Source organism: Panthera uncia, chromosome E1 (assembly GCF_023721935.1).
Source record: "Panthera uncia isolate 11264 chromosome E1, Puncia_PCG_1.0, whole genome shotgun sequence".
In the NCBI taxonomy this organism is placed as follows: Eukaryota; Metazoa; Chordata; class Mammalia; order Carnivora; family Felidae; genus Panthera; species Panthera uncia.
The window spans coordinates 36,534,369-36,543,354 of record NC_064814.1 but is presented as its reverse complement, the minus strand read 5'-3'; positions in this window follow the sequence as shown (position 1 = coordinate 36,543,354).

Here is an 8,986-nt window from a genome sequence, read left to right as displayed (position 1 = left end):
CAGAATGAAGCTTTGTGACTTTTGGCAAAGGATTTAACTACTTTCAAGTGCCAGTTTCCTCATCAATAAAATGAGAGCAAAGTGATGTTTAGTTCCCAGAGTCGCATGAAGATTTTAAAAAACAAGAGTAAAGTGCTTTGCGCTTTATATTTCACATAGTCTGTATTGAAGGTGGAGCAAAGCGATTTGTGGAGAGCCTTCGCTAAACTCGCACTAAACACAAATAAACTGTCTTTATTATCTGCCTGAGTAACAGCGAGCAGGTTGCTGCTCTTCTAGTCTCAATTTGCTAATCTGTGAAATGCAAATGGCCCAATGTTACCCACCACCAAGGGGACTGTTGTGGCGATTCCAGGAGTTGATATGTGTAATTTGGAATGTCTAAAGTGCTAAGCAAATGTAATGACTTCTTATCCTAAGACTTAAAGCCTTAGTAGTACACAGAAGGTTTTTGTGTTACTTCAAAAAAAGGTGGCACTCTCCATCAGAGTTTTAAAATTTTAAAAAGTCACCTCTTTCAGTGGACTTAGAGAGAGAGGTTCCGTGAGCTAAAAAATTGGAACAGGCCACGCCCACTTCCCCACCCAACCAATGAAAAGGGGGCAGTCCTCTCAGGCGAGCCAATTAAAAACAGGCGCACCTTTGCGCAGGCCAGTGAATAAAAGGCGGCCTTTGCCAACCCTCTGCCAGGGCCTCGCTGCGGGCATAGAGTTATAACGTATGTTTTATCCTATAGGTGCCCCTTCTCCACTGATGCCGTTGTGTACATTCATAAGGAGCGTCCTTGCCTGTAACGGAGGCCCAGAGGTGGTGGTCAAGGCCTGGGCCTTCCCCTCAGAGAGTTTTCAGTCTAGCGGGGCAGCCTGGAAGGAAGGCTCTCAGATCAGGACAACTGTGACACAGCCTACAGGTTTAAGCAGAGTCCCGTGGTGAGCTTACAGGATGGAGATTCTGAAGGCGAGTAGGGTAGGGTTGCTAGATTTAGCAAATAAAAATACAGGATGTCCTGTTAAATTTGAGTATTGAATTAGCGACAAGTAATCTTTTTTAGGATAAGTATGTGCCAGTGCAATGTTTGGGACATCTTATACTAAAACATTCACCAGGATCTGAAATTCAAGTTTAACTTGGTGGCCCCTACTTTATCCGGTAACCCCAGAGTGTGTGTGTATGTGTGTGTGTTGTCTGAAGGTTGCAGGTATGATGTGGTATATAGTGCCCTTGACCAATAGGTGGATTATTTTTCAGTTTTTATTTAAATTCCAGTTAGTTAACACACAGTGTAATATTAGTTTCAGGTGTACAATTTAGTGGTTTAACACATACAATACCCAGTGCTCATCACAAGTGCACTCCTTAATTGTCTCACCTATTTCACCCATCCTCCCACCTACCTCCTCTCTGGTAACCATCAGTTTGTTCTCTATAGTTAAAAGTCTACTTCTTGGTTTGCCTCTCTCTTTTCCCCTTTGCTCATTCATTTTGTCTCTTAAATTCCACATATGAGTGAACTCATACGGTATTTGTCTTTTTCTGACTTATTTCACTCAGTACTCTCTAGCTCCATCCATGTCATTGCAAATGGCAAGACTTCATTCTTTTTTATGGCTGAGTAATATTCCATTGCATATAACCACCTCTTCTTTAGAGGTGGTTGTTTATCAATTAACGGACACTGGGCTGTTTCCATAATTTGGCTATTGTGGATAATGCTTCTATAAACATCGGGGTGCATGTATCCCTTTGAATTGTATTTTTGTATTCTTTGGGTAAATACCTAGTAGTGTGATTGCTGGATCATAGGGTAGTTCTATTTTTAACTTTTTAAAAGTATTTTTAAAAAAGATATTATTTAAAAACATTTTATTTATTTTTTTTGCTTTTATTTATTTACTTTTAATTTTTTTTTAATATATGAAATTTACTGTCAAATTGGTTTCCATACAACACCCAGTGCTCATCCCAAAAGGTGCCCTCCTCAATACCCATTAAAAACATTTTAAATGTTTATTTTTGAGAGAGAGATAGCACATGAGCAGGGGAGGGGCAGAGAGAGAGGGAGACACAGAATCCAAAGTAGGCCCCAGGCTCTGAGCTGTCAGCACAGAGCCCGACGTGGGGCTCGAACTCACAGACCGTGAGATCATGACCTGAGCCGAAGTCGGCCACTTAACCAACTGAGCCACCTAGGCACCCCCAAAATGTTTATTTTTAAGTAATCTCTACACCCAATGTGGGGCTCAAACTCACAGTCCCGAGATCAAGAGTCTCATGCTCTACTGACTGAGCCAGCCAGGTGCCCCTATTTTCAACTTTTTGAGGAACCTCCATACTGTTTGCCTGAGTGGCTGCACCAATTTGTATTCCCACCAACAGTGGATGGGGATTCCACTTTCTTCCCATCAATGAGTGGATTTTGAAAGGCCAGATACTACTCTGTTTTGGAGCAGCGAGCTCTGAGGAACACCAGTTGGTAAGGACATTGTGGGCCAAGCTGGAGTCTATCCCCGGTTTTCCAGTTCTTTCTCCAGGCAGAATTTCTCCATCCCTCCCTCCAGTACATCCCAGAGGGTCTCCATTTCAGCTGCACTGGGAGGGGAGGGGAGGGCAGGAAGCAATGCTTCCCTGGAGGTCTGAGTGACTGGGAGGATTCAGCCACTCAGAGAGCTGGCCCTCTGGCCTTTCTCTACATCTCAGGCTAGCCATCGTCCCTGGACCTTGAAAACTAGCACCACTGCTTTGTTTGAACGTTGACTTCCTCCACTTTCCTCTTGTATTCTTGGCTAGATTATTTCATCCCGTCCTCACTTGTCCCCAGTCTGCCTGTTTGTGGTCACTTGGAGATGCCATCCAGACTTGAAAGTGCCTGCAAGAATTTATGCACAACAGAGCCTTGTTTGCCCACTTATTCTGGGCTTCAACCATATCTTGGGACAGGATGTCTCCATTTCCCAGAAAGACAGCATGTTTCCATAGTTAGAGCCTGGGTAAGCAGGAATTTCAGTTCCCTTCTGCCTCCAAAGCTTACTCCTAAGCCCCAGAGCACCAGATTCTCTGATCTTCTTCAGGAATCCAGGGGCCTACGCAGCTCCACAACTTACCTGCCGTATGTTTTTACTTTCCAGGACACATCCTGAGCCAAATCACTTTGATGGGGTGGAGGAGGGTGGCCTGCTATGTAGAGGGACACTGAGGAAGAAGGGAAAATGGGAAAGGGAGGGTAGTTTATTGGAAGAAGCTCAGTCCACAGCAAGGGCATCAGAAGAGTGACGGTGATACTCTTCTGGGGGAGAATAGTTTTGGATCAGCCACATGCAAAACAATACTGTGATGACAAGTCCCTATGTGAATCTAATACCTTCATTTTCTCCTTCGGTGGGAGTGGGGGTGGGGATGGGAATGAAGAGTTGGAACAAATAATATTGGTTGATACTTGTTGAGAAATTAACATGTGCCCTGTATGTGCTATGTGCTTTATGTAAATCATGTCATTGAATCTTTGCAGCTTCCTCGGGAGAAAGCTACTATTATAAGCATCCTTTAAAAAAATTTTTTTAAATGTTTATTTGTTTTTGAAAGAGAGAGAGCGGGGGTGGGGGGAGAGAGAGAGAGAGAGAGAGAGAGAGAGAGAGAGAGAGAGAATGTGAGCGGGGGAGGGGCAGAGAGAGAGGGAGACACAGGATCTGAAGTGGGCTCCAGGCTCCGAACTGTCCGCACAGAGCCCAAAGTGGGGCTCGAACCCATGAACTGTGAGATCATGACCTGAGCCACAGTTGGACACTCAAGTGATTGAGCCACCCTACAAGCATCCTTATTTTAAAGATGAGAAAACTAGGGGTGCCTGAGTGGCTCAGTCAGTTAAGTGTCCGACTCTTGATTTCGGCTTAGGTCATGATCTCACAATTGTGAGATCAAGTCCTGTGTCTGGCTCAGTGTGGAATCTGCTTAAGATTCTCTCTCTCTCTCTCTCTCTCTCTCTCTCTCTCTCTTTCTCTCTACCTCTAACCCTTCCCTGTTAGTGCTCTCTCTCTCTCTCTCTCCAAAAAAAAAAAAAAAAAAAAAAGTTTATATAATTTGTCCAAGGTCATGAATCTGGTAATGGAGCCAGGGTTCAAACTCAGATAGCTCTTAAACACTATGCTGTCTCATTTCAAGTCAAAGGATCAGTGGATCACCTGCATGGAGAAACTTGTTAAAAATTCAGATTCCTGGGGTGCTTGGGAGGCTCAGTCAGTTAAGCGCCGACTTCAGCTCAGGTCATGATCTCGCGGTTTGTGAGTTCAAGCCCCACATTGGGCTCTGTGCTGACAGCTCAGAGCCTGAAGCCTGCTTCAGATTCTGAGTCACCCTCTCTCTCTGTTCCTCCCCCACTCACGCTCTGTCTCTCTCAAAAATAAATAAACTTCAAAAAAATTATAAAAAAATTCAGATTCCTGAGCTCTACTCCAGGCCTACTGAATCACTAAATACTAGATACCGATGTTCAAGGGGAAGATAGGACTAGGTTTTCCAAAGGCCTGTCTCTCTCCTTCCCTGCCTCTCCATTGTGGTTGAGCAAGTTCCTGACCCAGCTAGGCTGGCAGTCCTCTCCTTTCCTCCTCTTCAAAGAGAGCTGCTTCCTCTCCCTCTCTCTCTGCACTGGGGCTCACTTCAGGTCCAAAGTGCTTCCTGACTCTCCCAGAGTGGACAGACTTCTCTGAAACTCATGCCAGAGCTCGGGTCTGTTGCATGCTCCGGGGAGCGGCTGGCAGCTGCCTGGGCCATTCCTTCTTCTCTGACAGAAGGCAACAGCTGGCCAATGAGTCGTCTTCCTGACCAGGACCCCTTGAATCAGACAGGATATATGGATGTGGACAAGGCCCTTCTGGGCCTCAGTTTCTCTCTTCATAATATGAGGAACAATTAGCTTTGTCTGTGCTCCTTCCTCCTTCCCAGGAAGTGTGCGGAGCACAAAGTAGATTTTATCAAAAGGAATTCTGGGCTCTGGAGAAAGACACTAACAGAACGACCAACCTCCCCAAATCACAATAATAGGAACAAGAAGAAGAATGAGGACATGGGATCAGCTTGGGAGACCTGAAGAGGAGGCATGCCCCAGGGTTGTGAGGATGTTAGCTGTGATAATTTGGATTCATTATTGACCATAACCTCTGTGCATTCTTAGCTGTGGTTCAATTTTAGAAGCCCTGAAGTTCTAGCAACCACTTCTCCCTCTGGAAAAGAAATTTCCTCTCTGACATGTGGATGTGGTCTCATGAGTCTGGGTCACACTCACAAGTGTACCTGTCTATCTACCTCCCAGCACACACACACACACACACACACACACACACACACACACACGCTCCAGAGGACTGGAAAAAGCAAAAGATATGGAGTGAGACAAAACTGGGTTTGAATCTTGACTTTTTCATACTCTGTTATCCCTTGCAAGTCAAATAACCTCTCTGAGTTTCTGCTATTTTAAAATGGGACAACAATGGGGCACCTGGGTGGCTCAGTCAGTTAAGCATCTGACTCTAGGTTTTGGCTCAGGTTATGATCTCACGGTTTGTAAGTTCAAGTCCCGCACTGGGGCTCTGCGCTGACAGTGCGGAGCCTTCTTGGGATTCTCTCTCTCTCTCTCTCTCTCTCTCTCTCTGACCCTCTCCACTCTGTCTCTCTCAAAGTAAATAAACTATACGAAATGTTTAAAAAATTAAAAAAATAAAATGGGACAACAATAAGTCCTAACTTTTCTGTTATCCTGATTTGCTATAGGGAGCAAGCTAGACAATAACTTATAATCCCGTCAAGTGCTGGATTCTGGGTGCACAGACACAAGCATACATGCATGTATATACTCCACACAGGTTCACACTGGGGTACACTCACATCCAGATGACATACACAAGCCTGCCCTGGAACAATCACACAAGCACCTCCTTGCCAGCCACAGCTCTCTGGCTCAGAGCAGGCCCGTCTTTCCTAACCCTCATCATGATCTGCAGGGCGGCAGCCTCTTCTGGTTTGTTTTTTACTCACACCAGGACCCAGAGGACTTACAAGGAGCACAATAAAAGCCTAGCCAATCTGGCATTGTGCCCCACTTCCCTTCCACATAAAGGCTGTCTAACCACCAGGCATCTGGCCTGAAAGGCTGGCCAGGACCTGCTCAGCATCTGTTGCTTTGCTTAAAAGACCTGCTAACAGGAAAGTGTCTGGTTCCTTTCCACCCCAAACAGGAAGTGCCTGCCACTGTCCAGAGGATGGGGTAGCTGGTCATTTACAAGAAATCAACCCTTGCCTTGCAGAGCCTTGGAGTAATCTTCGTGGGATGCTTGCTCTCTAGGAAGGCTGGAAGAGCAGGGTTCCAGGGACACCTCCTGGGATAGCGGTGGGAAGGTGGTGATGATGGCTAGGACTACTTACTGCCTGTGACACCTGGCACAGAACAGGCTGTCGGTCTCTGAACAACACTCACGAACACTTACTCTGTGCCCAAGTTCTAGAGAAGGTCTTTGAGCTTGAAGAACTTACAGACAAGTCAGAAAGACAAGTCATGCCATCCCCCCACCCCCATTTATTTATTCATTCATTAAACACAAGGTTGTCTTCCTTCCCTTAAAAAAATTGTTTTTGTTTTGTTTTGTTTTGTTTTGTTTTTTTTAGTACCTACTGTTTCAGGCACTGTGTGGGGCACTGTGGAGTTCAGAGGGGAACCAGGCAACCCAGCTAGAGAACAAATCAGCCTGTTATCAGGTAGGCAAGCCTGGGATAATGTGGTGCAACTGAGAGTTCCATAGGGTTTCAAAAGATCATTGTTTTTTTTCTCTGGTGGGAGCAGTAGTCTTACTGCTTTCTCTCTTGCCCCCTACGGTCCACTCTCATGACAGCAACCGGAGCAACCACAGTAAAACAGGTCAGACTGTCCTATGGTGGCTCTGCTAAGTGGCTCCCTCTCCTGGCTTCCCTTCTCACTCTAGGAAAGTTCACAGTCTTTACAGGGGCCTATAAGACCTTACACAGGTGGTGGAAGGTTGGAAAGCCAAAGAGGGATGGAGGCAACTCCAAAATTAATCAACATCACTAAGATTCTACCAGCTATAGGACGGAGGGATGAAGGGAGGATTGGGGCTACAGGATCCCAGGAGCCAAGACCATGAATAGAAATGATCTCTGGGGGCACCTGGGTGGCTCAATTGGTTGAATGTCCGACTCTTGATTTTGGCCCAGGCTCGTGGGTTGGAGCCCCGTGTCGGTTTCCTCGCTGGGTGTGGGGGCTGCTTAAGATTTTCTCTCTTCCTTTCTCTCTGCCCCTCTCCCCGACTCTCTCTCTCTCTAATAATAATAATATTATTATTATAAAGAAATGATCTCTCGAGAAGACAGTTGCTGCCCGAGACACCCCTGTAGCAGAGAAGGAGGGGTAGACATAACCCCGGCTCCTCCCTTTTTTCTACTATCTGATTTCCCACCAGGATGCCCAGGGGCTGATTCTAGCTGGAAGCTACTGCCTGAGGGACTCTCTGAAACTGGAATGTAGCTTACAGGGGTTAGCTCTCCAAGTGAGGATCTGAGGAATGCATCAGGGGCAAACAGGCCCAGTACTAAGACCTTCCCTGGTATATTCTGCTAAAGCTGGTGTGTGCAATGTATCTGCTGTCTTCTATGACTATGCAGAGTGAGTCCAGGATAGTGGATACAGAGGGAGCAAGATCCTGTAGCTTGAAGAATGACTGGGTGAAGGTCGAAGGTGGTTACAGACAATCATCCCCAGGCAAAAGCCTGGAAGACGGGGGGCACAGAACTCAATCTGTGAGTCAGTTTGTGGTAGAGAAGTGCCCTTGGAAAGAAGCTCCAGAGAAATACAGACTTGGAAGGAGTTCTCGGTTTCACATTTGAAGACCAGGGACACTGTAAAAAGAACCTTGTGTTTGGTCCAAAGGCCTGGATATGAGCTCTGCTTCTGTCCCTAATTTTCTGCGTGAACTTGGTAGAGTTTCACCTCCCTGAGCTCCAGTGTTCTCATCAACAAAATGTGGATAACAGCAAGACCTATTTCACAGGGATGTCCAGAACTAAAAGAAATAATGAATATAAAAAACTAAATGTCACTCCTTTGATTAGATCCCTCAGAAGTGTCCTATTGTTTGTTTTAAGGATTTTATTTTATTTTAAAGGGTTCTATTTTTTTATAGAAGTTTATTATTTTGAGAGAGACAGAGACAATGCAAGTGGGGGAGGGGTAGAGAGAGAAGGAGAAAGAGAGAATCCCCATGGCTCAGCACCATCAGTACAGAGCCCAAGGTTGGACTTGAACCCATGAAACTGCGAGATCGTGACCTGAACTGAAACCAAGAGTCAGACACTTAACTGACTGAGCCACCCAGGCACCCCTTGAAGGACTCTCTCTTTATTTTTTTAATTTTATTTTTTATTTAGGGGCGCCTGGGTGGCTCAGTCAGTTAAGCATACAACTTCCACTCAGGTCATGATCTCGTGGTTCGTGAGTTTGAGCCTCAGGTCAGGCTCTGTGCTGACAGCTCAGAACCTGGAGCCTGCTTCAGATTCTGTGTCTCCTTCTGTCTCTGCCCCTCCCCCACTCATGCTCATGAGCTCTTTTTCTCAAAAATAAATAAACATTAAAAAAAAATTTTATTTTTGGGGCGCCTGGGTGGCGCAGTCGGTTAAGCGTCCGACTTCAGCCAGGTCACGATCTCGCGGTCCGTGAGTTCGAGCCCCGCGTCAGGCTCTGGGCTGATGGCTCGGAGCCTGTTTCCGATTCTGTGTCTCCCTCTCTCTCTGCCCCTCCCCCGTTCATGCTCTGTCTCTCTCTGTCCCAAAAATAAATAAAAACGTTGAGAAAAAAAATTTAAAAAAAATTTATTTTTTATTTTTTAAAATTGACATCCAAATTAGTTAGCATATAGTGCGACAATGATTTTAGGAGTAGATTCCTTAGTGCCCCTTACCCATTTAGCCCATCCTCCCTTTCACAACCCCT